The sequence below is a fragment of the Callospermophilus lateralis genome, chromosome 9 (genome assembly GCF_048772815.1).
Source record: "Callospermophilus lateralis isolate mCalLat2 chromosome 9, mCalLat2.hap1, whole genome shotgun sequence".
Lineage (NCBI taxonomy): Eukaryota > Metazoa > Chordata > Mammalia > Rodentia > Sciuridae > Callospermophilus > Callospermophilus lateralis.
In genome coordinates, this window is record NC_135313.1 from 40,783,766 (window position 1) to 40,808,486 (window position 24,721).

The window sequence follows — 24,721 nt, forward strand, 5'->3', positions numbered from 1 at the left end:
AGTAAAGTGGTCATAATAATTCACAAGGTAGAATAGGTAAGATATAAGAATCAATTATCCGGATACAGTAGTGTGCACTTGGAATCCCAGGAGCTCGAGAGGCTAAAGCAGGAGGATCTCAAGTTCAAAGCCAATCTCCACAAAAGTGAGGTGCTAAGCAATTCAGTGAGACCCTATCTCTAAATAATATACATAAATAGAGCTGGGGATGTGGCTCAGTGGTCAAGTGCTCCTGAGTTCAATCCCTAATATTCCTCCACTTCCCCACAAAAAATAATCAATTATTAAGAAATAGACAATGGCTAGGCAACTGTATGTTGTAGTTTCTTTCACTAAGATGTGGAAATAGAAGAAAACATGTGACCAACAATAAATATAGTTTTATGTTGTGTGATTTAAATATTTAAGTTCATATAAAATATGCTACAGCATTATAGTCTAACATAATATATTATAAAAATTCAACACAGTAATATGGTACATATGATGGGCCACATAGACAAAGATAGTACTGTAAACTTGCAGCTTAGTGACATTATAGTTGCCATAGTTTGTATTCGTACATCTATAATGTTTGTACAGTAAAATATCCAAACAATTCATTTCTCAGAATGTGTCTCCTCTTGGTGAGTGATGTATGATTATAGTAAGACATTTACTTTTAAGATGTTTTCACTGTGAAATTCCTACTTCTCATATTTTGTAATATACAGAATCAAGTCCCTCCCCATAGATGTCCATTTTGTAATTCCCAAGGACCTGTGAATACTTTACATGCCAAAGGACTCTGTAGATGAAATTAAGTTTAAGGAATTTTGAGATGTGGAGATTTTCCTAGATTATCCAAACTAGCCCATTATCATCACATGTGTTCTTAAAGTTCAAAAAAAATTTTTTTTTCAGATGCATCAGAGAGTGATGTGAGAATGGAGTTAAGGGTTGGGCAAATGTGAAATTGTTGGCTTCAGATGTGGAGAAAAAAGATCACAGCCTGGAAGATGTGTGTTGCCTCTTGAAGTAAAAAAGGACAAGGAAATAGATTAAATAGATCAAATTTAAATAGATTTAAAAAGAAACATGCCCGGGTGATATCTTTACCCAGGGGAGACATGTAAGGACGTTTGACCTACAAAGTGCTAAAGATGCTAAATTCATGTTGCTTAAGTTGTTTAGGGATATGGTAATTTGTTACAGAAGCCATAGGAAATTATTAAATATTTTTATAATGAAAAAAGGGTGTCATTTTAACAAATCTCAAAGAAGGACACTAGTCTTAAAGTCTTGGAAGTGAGGAACTTAGCAGAGGAAACCTAAATTGCTTTAGTGAATACATAAATCATTGTGAACCAGCTATTAATAAACCCTAAACTCTAAGGACATGCATTGACACTGAGGGTCAGAAGGAAATAATCTCACACCATTGGGAAATGGAAGGAAATAGAATTGTTAGAGTGACAGAAAGCTTAGCAGAATTGTGTCCTGCATTATGTGGACGGAAGAAATTTTGAGAGATGAATGTCTATTTAGCTGAAAAACTTTCTAAACAAATTTTCAAAGGTGTGGTCTAGATTTTTCCTGCCACTTAGAGTAAAACGTGAGAAGAAAGATATAACTATCGTCATGTATGAAACAAATAAATAAATAAATAAAAGATACAAATTGTTGTTAAACAAAAACAACAAAAACTGTTTTTAAGCAATAAATGGTACTAATTGATTTGGGAAATCATCAGCTCATCCAGAGTATAAAACATGCTAAAATAAGAGATTCACTGACAGGAAAGTATGATATAGAGAAAAAAAACAAGGTTGTAGCCATAACCTTTTGATAATAACTCCAATGATCAAATCCAATAATTAAAATACTGGAATAATCAATAACAAGAATGGCTCTGTTAAGAGCTTAAGGATGTGATTCACAGAGCCTCTCCATCAAACCAGAGAGTATCTAGAAAGCTTAAGGGCCTTCCTTCTCCTCCTCCTCCTCCTCCTCCTCCTCCTTCTTCTTTGTTGTTGTTTGTTTGTTGCGAGATGGGGTCTGTGGTGTTGCCCAGACTGGTCTGTAGTTTTTGGCTGAAGACATCCTCATATCTCAGCCTTCCAAGTAGGTGGGACTACAAAAACAAAAACAGAAACAAGAAGCAAACAAACAAAAATAACTGGCAGGCCTTTTCTTCTTTCAGTCTCCCTTATTTTATTCATACTGTCCGTGCTTTGTGGAGGCTCTGCTTGACTCTATTTTATTAGCTTTAATGATCCTAGGAAAATCCGTCCACGTTTTTTACCTCAATTGACACTTGCATGCTAGAACTAAAGTATCCTATATATCTACATTTTAAATTCCTGTCCTTTATTGCGAAATATCTGTTAGACAATTCCATTTGAATTTCTGAAATGAAGAAGAAATCAAGGTAGATGTTTCCTTCTGTTCAAACTCCAAAATTCATATTCAATAAAATGGTACTAACATGACCACCACGAAAATAGATCAGTTTACAGATTTCTTCATCTCCCCTGACACTCTAATAAAAATGACCTCCTAAGTTATCCCCCACTAAAAACAGAAATGCCTATATATTATTCATCTTCACCAAGAATTCCATTCAAAGTTGAAAATTTGAGAATCACCCTACACAAAATCTTTCAGCAGTTCTCCCTGATTTTTCATACATTAAACAAAACATTAACAAAGCTTGAAGAACCCCAGGCAGGACACAATTATAAGCTTGACTTCCTGATGTTTCTCCAAAAACTTTCCTCAACCAGGTTTTGCCACATTCTGGTGTCATGGATGTATATTTTTGGTCAGTTTGCCTTCACCTTTCTTTTCTCTTTGGGCACTTTCTTTTTACCCTGTAGAGGTATCTTGGCTTAATTGCCCCCTCTTATTCCCATATCTCAGACTTACCCATCTTTGGCTTTTTTACCTATATCATTAAGCAAAGATTTCTGAATTGAATTTTCATACATTACACACCCAGGAGAATTGATATTAACCATCAAATGTTTGCTTCTTTTGATATCATGGTGTTTAGTGAAATTTTTGATTTCCAAGAAAAATTAGGAAGGAAATCAAGCCCACTCTGTCACTTTCAAACCAGAATCAAAACCCCACAGTATCCTCCATGAATGAGAATAAAAGTGGCAATAAAAACTGAGGAGGAAAGTGAATCCCATCAATTTCTGTAATTTTTAAAATACCTTATATTCAGCATCTTCGATACTGTAAATGTGAAGATGATCAGTTGGCCACATTATGGCTTAAAAATTGTTTTTTCTTGAAATTTTCATGTCATAAAAATTATATAGTTTTTATACTGTTTATTTATTTCCAAATAGTCAAATATATTTGTAAGACATACTTAAAATAATTTTCCTCTTGTTTAACAACAGAAGGAAATCTGTCAGATTCCAAACACTATAATCACCTTTTCATCCCTTCTTAAGACTACAAGAGTACCCTCTGTGAAAACTGACTTTCAGATGAAAGCAGGACTAATTTCTTTCTGCTGTGTTTCTATTTGCAAGATATTCCTTTCCCATGGAATTGTGTGCTCACTCTGTCTATCTATCTATTTATCTATCTATCACAAATTTAGATATATATGTATGTATGTATATATCATCAAGAACACAGTTGATAAATTTAAATTCTCCAGTATGGCAGATTTAGTTTCTTTATTTCCTTTTTAACTTGAGTAAGATTTCACATATTCAAATATGTAAATGAGGATAACACCACAGGAACTGGATGGCAAGGAAACATTTATAGCTAGTAATTCTAAACATAAAGATCTGGAGTTACTGTTTTTAAATAGGCAAAGTCAAGTACATTTCCTTTTAAGGTGTGTCTTCCAAATATGGGATTGGGCTCTGATATCTGGAGAAAAATTTGACTTTCAAATAAAACATGGGAGGAAATCAACCTTAGCTTTCTTAGGTCAGAGTTGGATTTGAAGCCACTCAAAATGTCTTCTCAGGGTTTTGCTCAATGTTTTCAGTGACTGAGGAGACCCAAGGATGACTGAATTCCATGGTGCTAATTTCATTAAGAAGGAAGGAAGAGTACAAATAGGGTGGTATTCAAAAATTATCAGTGCAAAGCTGGAATTTCCTGAAAGAAAGTGACTATGGCTCTTTGGAAAGAAAAATAATATAGGATAAGGAGAATAATGGAAATCTGATGATGAAAAGAAAAGATTGTAAGAGATTGAATAAAATATATCCAGAGGTTAAGCTTTTTATTGAATATTATTTGTGTTATCTGTTGCACTGTGTCCCCCATAAACAACATATGAACTCCTAAACCCTCGTCCTTCAGACCATGATGTTATTTGCAAAGGGTCATTTCGGAAATAATCAAATTAAAATAAAGTCATTAGGTTGGGTCTTGATCCAAAATGACTGGTGTCCTTATAGACAGGAAAAATATTGGACAAAAATAAACAGATAGGGAAAACTACTCAAAAAGACACAGGGAGAATGAATGTCAAGTGAAGGTGAGTGACTTATCTATAGGCCATGGAAAGTCTACTGGAAAACCACCAGAATCCTGGAACTGAGCCTCCCTCACACCCCTCAGACAGAACCACCCCTGATAATGCTTTAATTTTTGGTCTTTTATCTTCCAGAACTGTGAGGTGATATATTTATGTTATTATGTTATTTTAAACCATTCATTTTGTGAAATTTTGTTATAGCAGCCCTAGGAAGTTAATATATTCTAATATCTCCATTTTGTTGTAGGTTGAATTAACAATGTCTATTATATTTTTAATTCATCTAATTCCTCCATACCTGCAGGCCCACAAGAACTTCTAAAATAGTTTTTTCTAGATTTTACTGATTAATACATTCATAATTCTAAAAAATACACATATTCTTCTTAAATAAATTAATTTTAGATAATGTTTACTAATTCCTTGCTCTGAAAGATGTGTAATGAACACACAAACCCTTCTCTTTTCCTTTCTCCCTAACAGAGTCTGTTTTAAAAGGTAATAAATTAGTTTTAACATGAATTACCTTGTAAGTTTTATTCCAACAACCTCAGGCAATCTCAGCCTATCAATATTCTTTCCTTTCTTTCGCTACTGTTCTATATCTTCTGTTGTTTCCACTTTGCTAGCTATGCTTTTATATTACATGATGAAAATTAGTATCATTTATAATACAACAAAGACTTCTTAGTTTCCTATTTATTTAAATTATTAGAGTATATATTAATATTAATTTTACTAGTATAATTTGGGATATGAAAAAGTTGGTAGGAATATCATATTTTCATAGTTTCAGTGATTTAATAATTCTGTTGTCAAAAAAAAGCAAAAGTGACAACAAGGTTATATGGGTTCAGGAGAATTAAAAAAAAATACTGTGAGTGGGACACAGACATTATGTATGCGCACACACACTAATGCACACACAAACACACACACACAATGACCTTCACATTTCTTGCATATATTTTTCCAAAATTCCTTATTTTCTTTCCTTTTTTAATGTTATTGCAAATATTGTTTCACCACATTCACCTTCCCAACCATTGCAAGTACTTTAAGTTTACTCCTTAGAGATGACCTATTCTGCAAAAGCCCTATGAGATCTTGCTCTTGACTGAAATACTTGCTCTCAAGGCCTGCTGAACTGCTGAGCTGCTTTCATCCACATTTTACTATTTTTGACAAGAAAGACTAATTGTATATTTTATCTGCCAGTTTGCTTTTCATGACATCAATTAACACATTTTGTAGCTATATGTTGAGGTTTGCATATAGCTACAAATAGTTTTATTCATATGGAGAGAATATGCCCAAAATATATGAGCTATTGTATCTCCACAATGATGACATGTTGCTATGTTATTCAAAATAATGTGGTGGGTTTGAAATTTTGAGTTGAAATATTGTTTTCATAATATTGAAAACACTGGTTTAATGTATCTTATCATTTGTTTTTAAATTTCATACAAAATTAATATCCTTCCTTTGAGATATAAAATTCTGTCTGTTTGGTATTCTAAAATGTCACAAGCACATTATGGAATTCGTTTGAGGATGTACAAAAAGGGGAATCCCTGCACACTGTTGGTAGGAAAATACATTTTTAAGGTCACTATGAAAAATAGTTTAGAAGTTCCTTAAACAAATTAAAATAAATCTAGCAATCTCATTACTAGGTATATATAGCTTGGAAATGCAATATTTATGTTGAAAATAAATCTCTACTCCCATGTTTATTATAGTACAAATCACTACAGCCAAGAAATGTCAACAAACTATGTTTTTATGAACTAATGTACGAACAAAGAAAATGTGGTGTATATGCACAATGGACAGCTCTTCAACCATAGAAAATGAAATCCTGTCTTTTATAAGAACATGGATGAAACTGGAAAACATCATGTTAAGTGAAATAAGCCAGGCATAGAAAACTAAGTACCACATATTGTTACTCACATTTTTAATTTAAAAATGTGTTTTTATAGAGGTTGGGAATAGAATGGTCCTTACCAAAGTCTGGGGAGAGAACTGGTGAAGAACAGGTAGAGACTGATAATTGGTCTTTTATAGCTAGAAAGGAGTAGAAGTTCTACTGTGTTACTGCACAGCAGAGTAGTTATGGATAATGATAATGTATTATATATTTTAAAAATTTAGAAGAATGAGAGTTTGGATGTTTTCACCATGCCCAAATGATGAATGAGGAGAAAAGTATATAAAACCTGATGTCAACATCACACAATGTATACATGTATCAAAATAATATGACACCTCATAAATGTGTACCATTTTAATATTTTTTATCAGTTAAAAATAAATATAATTTAGGGCTAGAGATATAGCTCAGTTGGTAGAGAGCTTGCCTTGCATCACACCGCCCTGGGTTCAATCCCCAGCACCTCCAAAAAATAATAATAATAATAAATAAAAAATAAAGTAATATAAATAAAAATAAAATTAAAAATATCTAACATGGAGGCATTCTTGAAAAAAACATACAGAGGGCTGGGGATGTGGCTCAAAAGGTTAGCGCGCTTGCCTGGCATGCGTGCGGCCCAGGTTCGATCCTCAGCACCACATACAAAGATGTTGTGTCTGCCAAAAACTAAAAAATAAATATTAAAAAATTCTCTCTCTCAAAAAAAAAAAAAATAAAAAAAAAGAAAAAATATACAGAAAAGAAATTGTTCAGATGATAATGTAGTGTAGCATTTTACAATATAAGAATAACATTACCTTTCTACTTTATTAACATATATTATTAAAAGGAAGGCAACATTGAACTAAAAGAAATGCCTAAATCCCACGAAATAGCAGTCATACACGAACAAGTACACACACAATTTCCCTCTTCCTTTGCCAAGTCCCCCAATTACAGATACTACACACACACATGTTGAAGCCTGCAGTTGAACAACTTTTCATCAAGCCAACAGAGAACTGATATCAAAGGGAAGACAAATAAACCTTGGAGAGACAGGCACCTGTAGGGGAAAACATAATCTGAGCATATAGATGCAACTAGACAACATATAAGCCAGTAGGAATACCTCACTAGAAAATTTTAAAGACTTAATAATGCTAAGTGTGGGCTGGCATGTATGATATCCACAAAGAGAATTTGCAACTACTCTGACTTCCTCAGGAATCTCAAAGAGATTCTCAGAGGAAGACTAGGGAGAATCACAACAAAAGCCCATTCTTTAGGGTAAGGAAAAGCAGCATTGTCCAATGTCTTCCTGTCCCAGTCCTCCTTTAATATGCAGAGGTAGGCAAAAAAAAAAAAAAAAAAAAAAATTCAGATAAGCAGTTATGGAAATAGATTTTAAAGGAGATTGGGGAAAAGCAGTGAAAAGCTTTAACCTATGTACATTGGTGAAACTATACTACAGCTGGTGGACTCTAAAACTGAAGGGGGTGGGCAGGATTGGGGCCCAGTCTCAGCATAATTTGTAGAGAAAGGGTAGGAAATCCCTTGTCAAAGTCGCATTCCATAGATGCAGGTTCCTGTGACTGTCTAAAATTAAGACTTAAAAAGAAAGTCAAAGCATGTTCCATTTCATTGTCTCAAGCTACCAGTCTAATGTGTATCATGGGAGAGCTGCAAGAAAAAAGTTCACTTGAGAACAACTAAAAACAAGAAATCTGTGACAAGTTGGGAGACTCAAAACCAAATGGGAAGCAAAATTCAAGCAGTCTAATTACTGAAAAGTTAATACAATCTTTTACATAAAGGACTTATGCAAGGAAGGACATGCACAAGTCTTAGAATATGTAAATTTAGCCATGTATTTGGATGTAAGTTTAGAAGACCTAATAAATGCAAAGTCATAGTGTTATGTTCATTGATTGGAAGATAGATATAAATAAATGTCTTTGTTTGCCCAATTGGTCCATAGAGTTAATATTATTCCAATCAAATTTTTTTGTCTTTTATTAATTTTATCATTTTTAAATTACACGACAGCAGTGGAATGCATTACAATTCTTATTACACATATAGAGCACAATTTTTTGTATCTCTGTATATAAAGTATGTTCACACCAATTTATGTCTTTAGACATGTACTTTTTTTGATTAAAGTTTTTAACACACATATATACCACAATTTTTCATATCTCTGTATAGACCGAGTCAGGCTGATTAAAAAATTTTATATGAGAAGAAGTAGAAAAAGAACAATTTTTGAAAAAAGGAAAATTGGCAGAAATAATGGTTCAGTTTTAATCTTACTATAAAGTCACAGTAAATGAATTATAATACTAAAATGGAAAATAATAAATAACTTTTAATAGGTTCTTAAGTTTCAATGATGCAAAAATTAATTAGAAATATGCTAAAAATTCAGGATCAATGATCTCAAATATTTAAACCAGTATCTAAAATATTTCCAAAGATATTCATTTTAACAAGTAATCCCAGTAAGCAGGTTTTCTTTCCAAAGGCCCTAGCCATACTTGAACCTTAACGCCTCAAAGTCATGCTCTAGAGAATAGTCTATATTGCTGTGATTGATAATAATTTATTTTTTCTGTTTTGATTCCACAGATAACAATAGTAATATGCTTAGATCTCTAATATACTATCAGAAATGTATAAATGTGTATATATATAATATTTGTGAAAATACATAAAGATCTTTTTAGTTTCATTGGCTAAAATGTGTTTTACTGATAATTTAACATGGACATATTTCTTTTAATTTTTATCAATATAGGTGCAACATACTACAAAGTCTCAGAGGTTCTGTTTTTAGGATATTAATCAAGTTAAAGAAAAACAAATGGCTTTTTTATTTGAATTATCCAAAGTACATTTTATTATTTACTTTTCTTTTATTTATTTATGACAGCTGAATGCATTACAACTCTTGTTACACATATGGAGCATGCATTTGTTTATTTTCTAAAAGAAAAATTTTGTTTTTCTTTATCCAGAATCAGCACAATTGAGAAAATAAGAGGATGTTGAATTCTCAGGAGAATCCCCTTTAATTTGGGGCTTTAAATACTAGTTTGTTTATATCAAATATTTTGTTAAGATCTTAAATTAATTTTGTTTATGTTCTTATGCTTATTTGTGAATTGAACAATGGTATTTATGTAGTAATAAGACTTTTTGTTATGTGTATATAGCACATTAGGGTGACTATAGAAAATAGTAATTTGCTGCATATTTTTTGAAAGCTGAAAGAACTGTTACATGAAGTACATTTTAAAGAATAAAGCTACATACTTTAGGACAGTTTCTTTTTATCTTGTCTATACAATATAAATATATCTTTTTATCAACAATTATACTATGAACTTATTACTCTAAACACTAATTAAATAAAAGTAGGTTCCATGGCCACTCCTGGGCATTGTGTAGCAGCACTTTTTAAGCAAAATCAAAATATGCATTCATTAAATATTAGTGTTTTAAATTTAACAAAGTTGCTTTCAAAATATTTATTATAAAACATTTACTATTGAATCTTATTTTACTTTTGTATGAAGCATTTTTGAATTAACTAAATAAGATTTGAAATGTATTTTATGACATCAATTAAAAATTCCAATAATTAACTATTTCCGGATGACATGATAATATATTTAACAGACCCAAAAGGGTCTACAAAGAAACTGCTAGAGTTAATAAATGAATTCAGCAAAGTGACAGGATATAAAATCAGCATGCATAAATCAAAGGCATTCCTGTACATCAGCAACAAAACTTCTGAAATGGAAATGAGGAAAACCACTCCATTCACAATATCCTCAAAGAAAATAAGATACTTGGGAATCAACCTAACAAAAGAGGTGAAAGATTTATACAATGAAAACTACAGAACCCTAAAGAGAGAGATAGAAGAAGATCTTAGAAGATGGAAAAATGTACCCTGTTCATGGATAGGCAGAACTAACATCATCAAAATGGCGATATTACCCAAAGTTCTCTACAGGTTTAATGGGATGCCAATCAAAATCCCAACGGCATTTCTTGTAGAAATAGATAAAGCAATCATGAAATTCACATGGAAAAACAAAAGACCCAGAATAACAAAAGCAATTCTAAGCAGGAAGTGTGAATCAGGCGGTATAGTGATACCAGATTTCAAACTGTACTACAGAGCAATAGTAACAAAAACAGCATGGTACTGGTAAGAAAACAGGTGGGTGGATGAATGGTACAGAATAGAGGACACAGAGACCAATCCACAAAATAACAACTTTCTTATATTTGATAAAGGGGCTAAAAGCATGCAATGGAGGAAGGATAGCATCTTCAACAAATGGTGCTGGGAAAATTGGAAATCCATATGCAACAAAATGAAACTGAATCCCTTTCTCTTGCCTTGCACAAAAGTTAACTCAAAATGGATCAAGGAGCTAGATATCAAATTAGAGACACTGCGTCTGATAGAAGAAAAAGTTGGCTACGATCTACATACTGTGTGGTCGTGCTCCAAATTCCTTAATAGGATGCCCATAGCCCAAGAGTTAATAACAAGAATCAACAAATGGGACTTACTTAAACTAAAAAGTTTTTTCTCAGCAAGAGAAACAATAAGAGAGGTAAATAGAGAGTCTACATCCTGCGAACAAATTTTTACCCCTCACACTTCAGATAGAGCCCTAATATCCAGAATATACAAAGAACTCAAAAAATTAAACAATAAGATAACAAATAACCTAATCAATAAATGGGCCAAGGACCTGAACAGAAACTTCTCAGAGGAGGACATACAATCAATCAACAAGTACATGAAAAAATGCTCACCATCTCTAGCAGTCAGAGAAATGCAAATCAAGATCACCCTAAGATACCATCTTACTCCAGTAAGATTGGCAGCCATTATGAAGTCAAACAACAATAAGTGCTGGCAAGGATGTGGGGGAAAGGGTACACTTGTACATTGCTGGTGGGACTGCAAATTGGTGAGGCCAATTTGGAAAGCAGTATGGAGATTCCTGGGAAAGCTGGGAATGGATCCACCATTTGACCCAGCTATCGCCCTTCTCGGACTATTCCCTGAGGATCTTAAAAGAGCATACTATAGGGATACTGCCACATCAATGATCATAGCAGCACAATTCACAATAGCTAGACTGTGGAACCAACCTAGATGCCCTTCAATAGATGAATGGATAAAAAAAAATGTGGCATTTATACACAATGGAGTATTAGGCAGCACTAAAAAAAGACAAAATCATGGAATTTGCAGGGAAATGGATGGCATTAGAGCAGATTATGCTAAGTGAAGCTAGCCAACCCTTAAAAAACAAATGCCAAATGTCTTCCTTGATATAAAGAGAGCAACTAAGAACAGAACAGGGAGGAAGAGCAGGAGGAAAAGATTAACATTAAACAGAGACGAGTGGGGAGACAGAAGGGAAATCATATGGAAATGGTAGGAGACCCTCAATGTTACACAAAATTACATATAAGAGGTTGTGAGGGGAAAGGGAGGGGGAAACAAGGGAGAGAATTGAACAACAGCAGATGAGGTAGAGAAGGAAGATGGGAGAGGAGGGGAGGGGGGATAGTAGGGGATAGGAAAGGTAGCAGAATACAACAGTCACTAATATGCCATTATGGAAAAATGTGAATGTGTAACCAATGTGATTCTGCAATTTGTATTTGGGGTAAAAATGGGAGTTCATAACCCACTTGAGTCAAATGTATGAAAGATGATATGTCATGAGCTTTGTAATGTTTTGAACAACCAATAAAAAAAAATTCCAATAATTAATTATAGAACTAAATCTTATGCTAGTCTCAAATAATTGCTATATTTATCAACACTCTTAAAAATACCTTTGTTATGTTAGAATTAGCTAATTACTTGTCATGACTCTATTACAAATAGAAATGTATTTTCACAACTGTATTTAATAAAACTATACAAAAGTTTTAATTGCTTTGCTTCTTAGAAGCTAATGAAATGATTGCAATTTTAAGAAATTTCATTAAATTAAAAAGTTTAGAAAACAGATGTTCAGATGATGCATTCAAATATGTATTATAAATGAAAAATTTGAATATTATCCATAAATGAGAAGAAATAATACATTTACATGTTTATAGTGTTCTTTAATTTACCAAATTGAGCCAAGAAATATGACATTGGGTTAGTTTTTATAGAAAAAAAAACTAAGAAAAGCAGGAAGTGTTATGCTCGAATTCGGGACCCCCAAAGACCACCAGAGACCCAAGATTGATGTAAGCAACAAAGAGGTGTTTATTGTGAGCTAGCTTGGTCCTCCATGCACACACAGCAACTGGTGACGCTGAGAGGCCCCTAGCTCAGGGTTTGCAGCAGTTTTATACATTCTTTGGAGAGGGCAGGGACTTCACATACATCATAGCATCCCTTAGCAAATCATCACACACCAGGGAAAATCAAATAACAACTCTAAAACATGATGAGCACATTCACAGTCCGGACACCTGGGGCAGCAGATCTCTCCTGTTATTTGTAGATAAACAACTTAGCAGGGTGGGAATGTGTCTAGGAGTGCTCTGTGGGTTTTTCCAAGGACAAAGGTGATGCCCATTCCTTGGACAGGCTTTGCTCTGAGATAGAGGCTGGTTTTTCAGAAGAAAGGATGTAAATGAGTTAAGATATACTCTAAATTTTTTACATTTTATGTACTACTTTTCAAAATAAAATTCTAGAATTGACCATCTATTTTAATGAACATATATGCAGTGCTTGAATTTTTTTTATGAGATCATCAGTATTCAGTCAAAAGTGTATATTTATTTCAAGTTCTCTAAAAGGACTAGAGAAAATAAAATTGCATTATGACACTTTTGCTATTAAAATATTCTTAATTTAATAATAAAAGAATTTTGAATGTTATAGTGCTTTTAATTCTGTCTATGGTGAAAGACCAGCTTTCAATGCTAATACTAGAAAAAAAGAAATTTAAAAAAGGACAAAATGGGGACTTGTTATTCATTCATAGCTTTACATATATGTACATATACATATATGTAAAATATAACTACATTAATTACATAAGTAATGTTCATATTAATACATTTCCTTATAAGAATAATTTGAGCTATCCTGGCACATTTAAATTAATTACATTCATATGATGATTGTTATTCAGCATAAATGCAGCTTTATTTATCAATTTTGTCTGCCAACATAGTGATACCCCTGGTTAGTGGTGAAGAGTCCTGCTTCCCCTTTCAGAACTTGTTGAAGTTTTAACACTAGAGAAGCACACTGAAGCAAGCATATAAAGCAGGGTTTATTTAAAAAAAAAAAAGGGTAACACAGACTTCTCCCAGGAGGAAGAAGGGGACCATAGCTGGTATCCCAAGAAGCAAGGTGTTCTGCTCTTCTTATATGTCCTAGGCTTCCTTTGTTCTCCTGCCTTTTCACCCTTATGTTTCTCCTTCCTGTGTACGTGACTGGGCCTGGGACTAGGCCCAGGAATGCTGGGTGGGAGGGCCCAAAGGTGGGAAACAGGTGGGCTGAAGGGGGAAGGGCAGGATGGTGCAGTCAAGGACACACTAACAGCCTTATAGCTTCCTGTAGGGAGGGGCAATTCCTTGGCAACAGCTTGGAGCAGGGGCAGGTTCTTGATAAGAGTGGAGGAAGGGCACTGAAGGAATTATCATTTCAATCCCTCAGGAGACAGTCTCCAACTTCCCAGACTCACTCAAAATTGGCCTCCTTAATCCCACCTGACTTGATTTACCTATCTATACTGTCTGTCTGTCTAATTCTGGCTTCAATAGCATTCAAGTGTTCTCAAAATCTTGGTTTATAAAAGTAAAAGGAAAAACAACTTTTGTTAGTTTGGTTTACTCTACTGCTGGTATTCATTTTCAAACTAAGTTTGTATTTTAAATGCAGATATATTTGGGGAATCAAAAATTTATTTTGTGTTAAAAAGAAAGACACATTATATATTAATAGACTTAAGCTTAATGCATAGTTACACACATATATTTATATAGTTACATATGCAATTCATTTCTGTTATCTATATTTTTTTAGAAAATAAATTAGTTATAGATAAAACTATAATGTTTAGGTATTTAATTTTAGGTAATCATTTAAGTTAGAAATAATGAAAGTATTTTTATTTTTTCCTATTTTAAATTTTTCACTAATGAATTAAAAATTATTTTTAAAGCTTATGCATTTGAAATACGCAGCAGTATTTCCTACTGAAGTGTATTCACATAAACCTCATTTAGCATATAAGAATTTTTGAAAGTACTTATATATACTTACATGAAATACTGTCCTCTTTTTACTCTAATAAAGCAATGTAATCCTCTTTGAATTTCCTTTTTTAAATTGAATATCAAAGTCACAATTAGAAGAAGCTGATTATAATCACTTTTAAATGATTAAGAAAATCTCAATAGGTGAGTAATAGCACATACTGAAAAATTTTTCTAAGCAAACTTTTTGGGCATTGCAATATGTTCTGTTCATAGAGTAAAAACTAAATCTAAAAATGTTGCTATAGAAAAATATATATTCATTTTTCCTCCAGTATAAAGCCATCTGTAAGCATATGGGAATGCTAATATATTTCTTAGATGAAAAAATGCATTTGTTTATCTATTTGGTGTTTATCAAAAGTACCCTTGCTTAAAACAAATTTATAAAGTATAATGAATCTCTATAATGCATATTGGATGTAATATAACAACTGTCCTTGGTAAAATAACATTTAATTTTCTGTATAATGAAATATATTGCTGATAATACAAATATGAGTACTTAATATAGGAGAATATGATTTAACTTAAGAATATATGCTATTACCCTATGCTTGTTTTCTGTTATAAAAGCAGTATGAGTCTATAGGCTCTTATTTTTTTCCAGAACACATAAAAGTAATTTGTATTTTACTATTGCTCTTTCAACCATCTTATATGTAGTATTGAATGGTATGGATTTAAACTGAAAAGTTCTTCTCAGCAAAAAAAAAAAAAAAAAAAAAATTAGTGAGGTGAAGAGAGAGACTACTGCTTGGGAGAAACTTTTTATCACACACACACATCAGATAGAGCACTAATCTCTAGGATATATAAAGAAATCAAACACAGACACACACACACACACACACACACACACACACACAAACAAAAAACCCCAACCTAATCAGTAAATGGGCTATGGAATTGAATAGACAATTCTCAGAAGATGATATATTTTCAATCAACAAACACATGAAAAAAATGTTAAACATCTCTAGCAATTAGAGAAATGCAAATCAAAACTACTCTAAGATTTTATCTCATTCCCTTCAGAATGGCAACTTTTAAGAATACAAATAACAATAAGTGTTGTGAGGATGTGGGGGAAAAGGCACACTCATACACTGCTAGTGGGACTGCAAATTGGTGCAACCAATCTGGAAAGCAATATGGAGATTCCTTGAAAAACTTGGAATGAAACCACCATTTGACCCATCTATCCAATTCTTTGGTTTATACCCAAAGGACTTAAAAACAGCATACTACAGTGATGCAGCCACATCAATGTTTATAGTAGCTCAATTCACAATAGTTAAATTGTGGAATGAACCTAGTTGTCCTTTAATAGATGAATGGATAAAGAAACTGTGATTTATATTCACAATGGAATATTACTCAGCATTAAAAGAGAATAAAATCATGGCATTTACAGGTAAATGGATGGAGTTGAAGAATATTATGCTAAGTGAAGTAAGCCAATTCCCCCCAAAAATGGATGAATGTTTTCTCTGATATGTGGATGCTGATCCATAATAGGGGTGACAGGGAAGCATGGAAGGAATGGAGGAACTTTAGATAGGTAAAGGAGCGGGAGGGGAATGGAGGGGGCATACGGATAGGAAAGATGGTGGAATGAAATGGACATCATTACCCTAAGTACAACTGTCCTTGGTAAAATAACATTTAATTTTCTGTATAATGAAATATATTGCTGATAATACAAAGAATGAGTACTTAATATAGGAGAATATGATTTAACTTAAGAATATATGCTATTACCCTATGCTTGTTTTCTGTTATAAAAGCAGTATGAGTCTATAGGCTCTTATTTTTTCATTTGACCCATCTAACTTTAAAGTCAAAAAAAATAATTACACATAATTTTTTTCAAAGAGCAATATTTTTCTCACACATTTTTATCTCCTGATTATTAACTTATTAGTGTCATATTTTATTTTATAATTAAATTTATTTTGACTAATGTATCAAAATAGTACATTTAACATAATAATGTGATGTTTTTATATGTGCATCTATTGTTTCATTTTTAAATCAAGTCAAATACATTCTTAGCTTTTTATTGCTGTGACCAAAATACCCGTCAAAAACAGACTCCTGGAGGCAAAGTTTTATTTTGCCTCTTGATTTCAGATGGTCAGTTTGTCTTTGACTGACTATTGCTCTGGGTCCAAAATGAGGCAGAACATCATGATGGAAGGATGTGGAGGAGTAGCCCTGCTCCATTCCTGGTGGCTTGGGAGTACAGAAAAAGAGGGGAGGAGGTCACAGGGGAAGTGAAGTCTTCTAGACTATGCCTCCAGTGTGCTACCACCTGCCTACACTTACCACACAGGTAAGATGATAATTAAAAGGGACTGATTAGATTATAACTCTCATAATTGGATCATTTCACCTTTGAATACTCCTGCATTAACACAGGATCTTTGGGGGGACTTCTTTTATCCAAATCATAACACATACCAATCTCCAATCTCTTTAAACATTTATCCTTTATGATAAAAATGTACTATATTCCTGATTATTCGTAATGTAGGAGAGTTACTTGGAGGAAAGTCACAAATTAGATATTCTTAAATTTTGGATCTAGTCAAAATGCCAATAAATAGAGAGAGAAAAAGTAGATAAAATCTGTGAATATATTGTTTTTAATGAAATTAAGTATACAGGGTAAACATGAAATACTATGATAAAATACACATTAAATAAATCCTATTGTTCTCTTTGTAGACTGTACAAAGTAATCAATTATTACTTTGAATAGTTTGGCGACTGTCCATCAGACAGTTTAATATATTCAGTATATATCGATATCTGAACATGATTATGCAAAGTGCTTTTAAAAAAGGATATTATAAAAATGAAAGTTCTTGAGCATATGCTTATAGATCATTTGTCTATCATCTCAGATTGAAAATAGTTACTTAAAGGTTAAAAACATGATGATTTCTCCTCTAACTTCCATTAACATTTTGTAATTTATTTTAAAATTCAATGGACTGCGTTCTTTTCTTCTTCAAAAACAAAGACAAGAAATAAAAAATTAGAACACAGAAAATTAAAGTTCAGATGCCTAACCTAAATAATACAAAACATTCTTGAAAGTGTCTTATATTGAAGGAGGTTGAAAATACAAATCCTATTGTGGTTTTTCCCAGGTGCAATTTGGAGGCTTTTAGATATATTTCCTAGTAACCTGGTCCTCATTTAGGACTTGCATGCCCTAGCAGGTCCTGTGTATATAAGTTGCCTTTAATTCTACCAGTATTCATTAAATTGAATATTGCAATTCCCATTTAGTTGTGTGGATATTCTATAGAGATTTTAATAGAGGTATAATTTTAAGAGTTTTCCCAAAATACCCAAGTTTCAGCTGAGCACAATGTGAAGAATAGAACTCAGAGGTCATGAGCTTGCTCATGTCTTACTTGCATCCCTCTTCCTGCTTGTTTCCTGAGGACCCATTTTTTTTTTCCTTCTGTTTTCTTATCTAGCAACTAGGATTGCTTTGCTTTACTAGTTCATGTTTATTTATTTATTTATTTATTTATTTATTTATTTATTATTATTAGTTGTTCAAAACATTACATAGCTCTTGACATATCATATTTCATACATTTGATTCAAGTAGGTTATGAACTCCCTTTTTTTCTTATACATTCCCTAGTTTATCCCAAATTTCAACCTGATAAGTGGCTTACATAAACTAACCTAGAGGCTCCCCTTATGAATTCACTCAGTAAATGATTGAATCAACTATGTCCATATATTTCTAATCTGCCAATGTCAACAGCATCCAAACTTTACTCACTACCAATACATTCTAAAGGACTGAAACATGGATCACACACGTCCAACATAAGCTTGTTGTAATATCATTGTTGTGTTTCATTTTGAAAGCTCTTTCATTTTGATGGAGCAAAATACTTTTAGAAAAATTTCAAATATAGTATAACAGTCCCATTAACACTTCATCCAGATTCAAAAGTTGTTAATCTTTTGCCTCATTTACTTTTTTTTTTAAAAGAAAGAGTGAGAGAGAGAGGGAGAATTTTTTTTAATATTTATTTTTTAGTACTTGGCGAACACAGCATCTTTGTTTGTATGTGGTGCTAGGATCGAACCCGGGCCGCAAGCATGCCAGGCGAGCGCGCTACCACTTGAGCCACATCCCCAGTCCCCCTCATTTACTTTTTATTTTATCTTTCTTTTCATCTTTACTCCATAGTTTTTTACATTGAAAATAAAAGCACAGTTGAGCTATGGGAAAGAAACCACATTTCTCTTCCCAAATTGTTTCAGTGCTTGACAAAAAACAAAATAAAACAAAAAACTATAAGCCTCTCTGAAAAAAAATTATATTCTTAAACACTTGCTGAATTGATTTATTAGTTCTAGAAATTTGTTGTAGAGTTTTTTGAAAATTTTCTATGCATGCAAATGTCATCTTCAAATTGGTAGTTTTATTTTTTTTTAATTTGTATACATAGACTATTTCTTTCTTATTGCATTGCCTAAAAACGATATTGCAATTTTGAATAAGGCATAAGAGTGAAAAACGTAGACCTTACTTTTTGCCAATCTCACAGGAGAAGCATTCAGTTTTTCATTGTAATCTGAAAGACATTAACTGTAGGGATTTTGTTAGTGATCTTGGTAGAGAAGCTATTTACCACAGACCTAGTTTACTAAGAGTTTATAATCATGAATATGTGTTGAATTTGGCCAAATGCTATTTAAGAATCAATACATAATTACATGACTTTCCCTCTCTTATCATATTGATACAGTGAATTATATTTACTCACTTTCAAATATTATACCAGCTTTGAATTCCTGAAGTACTTTATGTTTAATCATGGTAAATAATTATTTTATTAATTACTAAATTAGACTTGTTAATTATGTTTTAATTTCTTCTAAATTAATGACAGTTATTTGTTTGCATTTTTGTATGCTGTATGTATTGTCTATTCTAATTTTTAATCACTGTTTTGCTGATTTCAAAAAATAAATATAGAAATGTTCCCATTTCTCTTATTTTTCTCAGAAGGTATTCTATAATAAAGTTAGCATTAATTATAATTTCAGTGTTTGTTAAAAGCACCTGTTTTATATTTTAGAAGTTTGATGGCAAACTTAATAACTGATTAATATAGTAAAATTCACATTGTCCATTTTATTTCATCTTTTTAAAAAAAATTAACCCCAGCTTGTGAATTTCTAGGAATTGGTATTGTAAGGGTCCGGCGAAAGGTCAGAAGAAGAGACCACCAAGAGACAGCTCATGCAATTGCAGAAGGGGATTTATTGGGGATCCATTCCATTCCAGCGAGTTGGGGCTCCCAGCTCACTCAAGAAGGGAGAGCAGCCAAGAACCCCGAGCAGAGGTCAAGCCGTGCTTAAGTACACTTTTTGGGGAGGGTGGAGGTATTGCATACATCAGGACAAATCATCATGAGGTGCAGGAAAATCAAACAAGAACTCTTAAACTTGATTAGTACATTCATTGGTGGGGACAGATCAGGCGGGGTGATTGGTCACTCCTAAGCGGGGTACACATTCAAACTGATTGTTTCCGGCCCTGTATGCCTACATGACAAGCTGCACAGGGCCTTAGGCTATTAATCAGCTAAATGGCCAGTAGGGCATTGTCTTAACTGCCTCAGGAATTTCAGGTTCTGGGTGTAACAGAGGAACTTAACAATACCTGGTCCTTTACACTTTAACTTCAATTTCTTTTACTCTTACAGTATATACCTTCAAATTGTTAAAATTTCTGGACGAATATCCTTATATTCTTTTCATTGCTGTAGAATCTGTAGTGATATTCACATACATTGGTGATAATGTGTTTTCTTGTCTTGTTTTAGTCAGTCTGGATAGAGATTCATCAATTTTATTAATCTTTCAAAATATTTTTCTTTTCTTTTTTCTTTCTAAATTCTTTGGTATTATTTTTGTTTCCATTTTCATTTATTTCTGTGCTCAACTGTATTATTTCCATTCTGCTGCTTAATTTAGGTTTATATTAATTTTCCTTTTTCACCTCATTGAAGTAGAGAATGAGATTACCTGTTTCCTCTTTTATAAGTATTATCTGATGTGCTTTTTTAAAAAAAAGAAGAGAGAGAGAGAGAGAAGAGAAAGAGAGAGAGAGAGAGAAATTTTTAATATTTATTTTTCAGTTTTTCGGTGGACACAACATCTTTAATTTATTTTTATGTGGTGTTGAGGATCAAACCCAGCACCCCGCACATGCCAGGCGAGTGCGCTACTCCTTGAGCCATATCCTCAGCCCTGACGTGCTTTTTTAGTGCTACCATTTTTTTTTTCTCTCAGTACTGCTTTAGTTGGATTTCATATTTTTTGTATGCTCTATTTCATTTTCATCTTATTCTACATATTATTTTACTTTAAAATTTTCTTAAATTCTGATGTATTTCCTCCTTCTTGATAGTTTGATGTTTATTGCTGTTATTTCCATTACTTTCTTTTTTCTTTCTGCTATTGTTTCTAGCTTGAGTCCATCTGATGCTGCACACATTCTACATAATTTGAAATATTTAATATTATTATGGCCCATGTTTTGTTCTAATTTGGTTAATATTAAGTGGGTACCTAGGAAAAAATATATCATCTCTGTTTTTAGGTGAACTGTTCTATGTTTGTCAATTATATACTATAAGTTTACTGAATTATTCAGTTCCTCTATAAGCTTGTTTATAGTCTCTGCAGTAGTTTTAGCAATTGCTGAGATTTACTTTCAACGTCTAGGTACGATTTTGAATGATTCTTTTTTCCTTTTTCTTCTCTACCAGTTTTGCCTCTTGTATGAAGTGCTTCTTTTTCTTATCTAAACATTATAATTGCATGGCTCTCTGATGAATTGTTTTATCACCATATAATTTCTCTATTGTATTTTGTGATTTGCTTTGTCAAGTACATTTTAACTTTTTTATATGTAGCTATTATTTTTTTATTAGTTTTTCATTATACATATATCTCTTTCATTTAAAACATATTCCTACTGCTTTCATTTAAAACATATTCCTACTGCTGAAGTTGAAATAATTCTCTACTACACAGAATAGAATTGGGTTGTGTTGCTTTAATTCATGTATCCACATTTTGCCTTTTAATTGGTAGGTATAGATGATTTACATTTAAAGTACTTATGATATATTAGCACTTGAATTACATTTTTGTTTTCTATTTTCTATTTTTTCTTGTTTATTAACATCCTGTCAATTATACAGTTTTGAATATTCAATCCTAATTTACTTAGGTTATTTTTAATGTATTGCTTTTGTATTTGTCCTGCTTGATCTAAATTGTGTCTTTTACTTCTACTGTCAACATTTTATAACTTCAATAAATATTAAAACATTACCTCAATTTAGATCTCTCAATCTTCCTCACTTTTCAAATACCATTGATTTTTTTCAGTTGGTATTATAATTTTGCTTCATTCATCAATTTGATGTAGAAAACTTTCCAATTCTATTTTCTTTTCCTGTGTTTTCAGGTCTTTATTTTATTACTTTGTTTCTGTTTTTTAAGATTTTTTTAAGTCATTATTAATTCAGGATAAATGTGTGCAAGTGACAAATTATCTCAGTTTACCTTTGTCATAGTCTTAGTCTTCATTATGAAGAACATTAAGCTAATTCCCTCTGGTCTCTATCACTTCCCATAAAAGATATAGTGCAATCCACATTAGTTTCTCTTGTAAATCATGGATGTATCTATAATTATTTATGAAAACTTTTGACTTTAGGGTTCAGAAATTTAATACAGATAAGAGTTTTTCACAATATCTTCGTGTTGTTCAAACTTGTTAAATTCATTGATCTTTCTTCAACTCACGCTATCCTCTGTTTTCGCTACTCCATTACTGAGCCCATGCTGTCGATTTTTATTTTTAATTTAGTTATTATTTTTAGTTCTCTATTTTCAATTAGAATCTTCTTCATAATGTGCTATTTTGCTGAATTTTTATATTCTTCTTTCTTTTAAATTTTTTTCAAGACAATTTATTAATAATTAATGACACATTTTATGATGGTTACTTTAAAATTCTTGTCAATGTAATTTCAATCTGATTTATTTACTTTGGAAATTGTTAGTTAATTTTCTTTTCTAATTCTTGTGATATTTCCATTTCATTCATGGCTAGTTATTTATGGTTGTGTTTTAATATTTGAATAATAAATTGCAAAACTCTAGATTGTGTTTAACCTTTTTAGCAGGCAGTTTATCTGTTGATATGTAGAAGAGAGGCTGAAATTGGACATATTCACACTCCCTCTGTGTCCCACTTACAATTTTCTAGAAAAACTGGGCTTTTGGACCTGGCTTCCTTGACTGACCTTCTGAAAAATTCATAATAGTAAAAGTGACACACATCTCTATTGTCTCCATGCAAGGTGTACAAGCTCAGTTATCCTCTGTGTTCTGGTGGACCTAGAGAGGGAATGCTAATAGATGACATATGCTGTTTTATTGCTATAGGATTGGAGCAGTAACTGAACTCCTTCTAGTTCCCTTTTGACCACTCTTCCATGAAGAAAAGGAGTTCAGTTGCAGTTTCAACTCTCCTCACTTCCAAATACTTTATTTCCTGATGATACCAAGTAAAGATGGATGCTATCCATTGAATTCCTTTGAATAATGTGGGAATTAGAAAATTAGAGCTGTGACTGTGTCACCTTGTGTTATTAAATCTTTTTGTTAATGAGTAGACAGAGACTCAAAGCTACTAACATAATCCTGGCAAGGGAATCAAGGAACTGCCTGCTCCTGCGAGGTAAGATTCAAAGAGTAAGCTATGTGCTCAGTTTTACTGAAACTTCCTGACAGAGGAATTGGGGTGTAATTTTTCTTCATCATGTAGGCAAAGTGTGAAAGACTAATTCCCTCCTCCACTTCATTGATTCCTCAGCATTGGGGAATAAGAACAAGTCTACTTTCAGTTATTGGCCATTGGATTTGAGTAAAAGATAACTTCTCAACTCAGTTCCATTCAATCAACAAAGTTGGGATTTTCCACTGATGTTGGTTTAGAACAGGCTGATTATGTCCAGAAATTCTTTGCTTGTTAGTCTGTCCTTTAGCTTGTATATTTCAACTGTTCTATATTAGAAGTATGTGAAGAATTCTATTCACTGTGCATGAAGTCAGTAGAATATAGAGGTCACTCAATCTAATGTCACTTATCAAATTCAAGATATCTGTCCATTTCTTTTACCCATACCCTTCAGAGAATTTCTTTGCATCTTTGCTATATTATAGATTGTTTTTTTTTAGTTGTAATATTGAAAAATTAGGATGAATGTTGCCACTTTGACTTAGCTGAAATCAGAAATCCTCATTATTAATTAATAAGAAATATACACAATAAAAAATTCATACTGATTTAAATCTATTTCAGATTTCCTTTAAAAATACTTTACATGATTATTAGATATTTAAATTGCAGTTTACATTTTCCCTAGGTATCAAACTATAAATCATTTTTTTTGTTGCATGTTAAAAGCATTTTGCACAACTTTCAAAGTGAAAAATTATTCACATTTACCCTATAGACATTAATCAAGAGTAAAAATGTTCTACATATATGAACAAATTTTTGGAAAATATTATAAAAATAGATTTGAGATAACTCATTTAATGTTTTATACTTTGCAATATGGTCCATAAATTTTATAACTACTCAGTTAAGTACTATGTATATATATTTTTTTAATTTTTGATAGTCCCAGTATTACTGGTGTATCAATTTTGCCTTAATAAATTACCAGGCTTAAAATAATAATTAACATAGTTTAGTACAGAATTATAGAATGTTATAAGAATTTTAGTATGCTTATCTGGAATTATTTAAAGACTTTCTATTATTAAAAGCATAATATCAAATTGGACATCAGATTTTAATATTTATCTAATAATATTCTGAAGGACTTAAAATATGATAAATC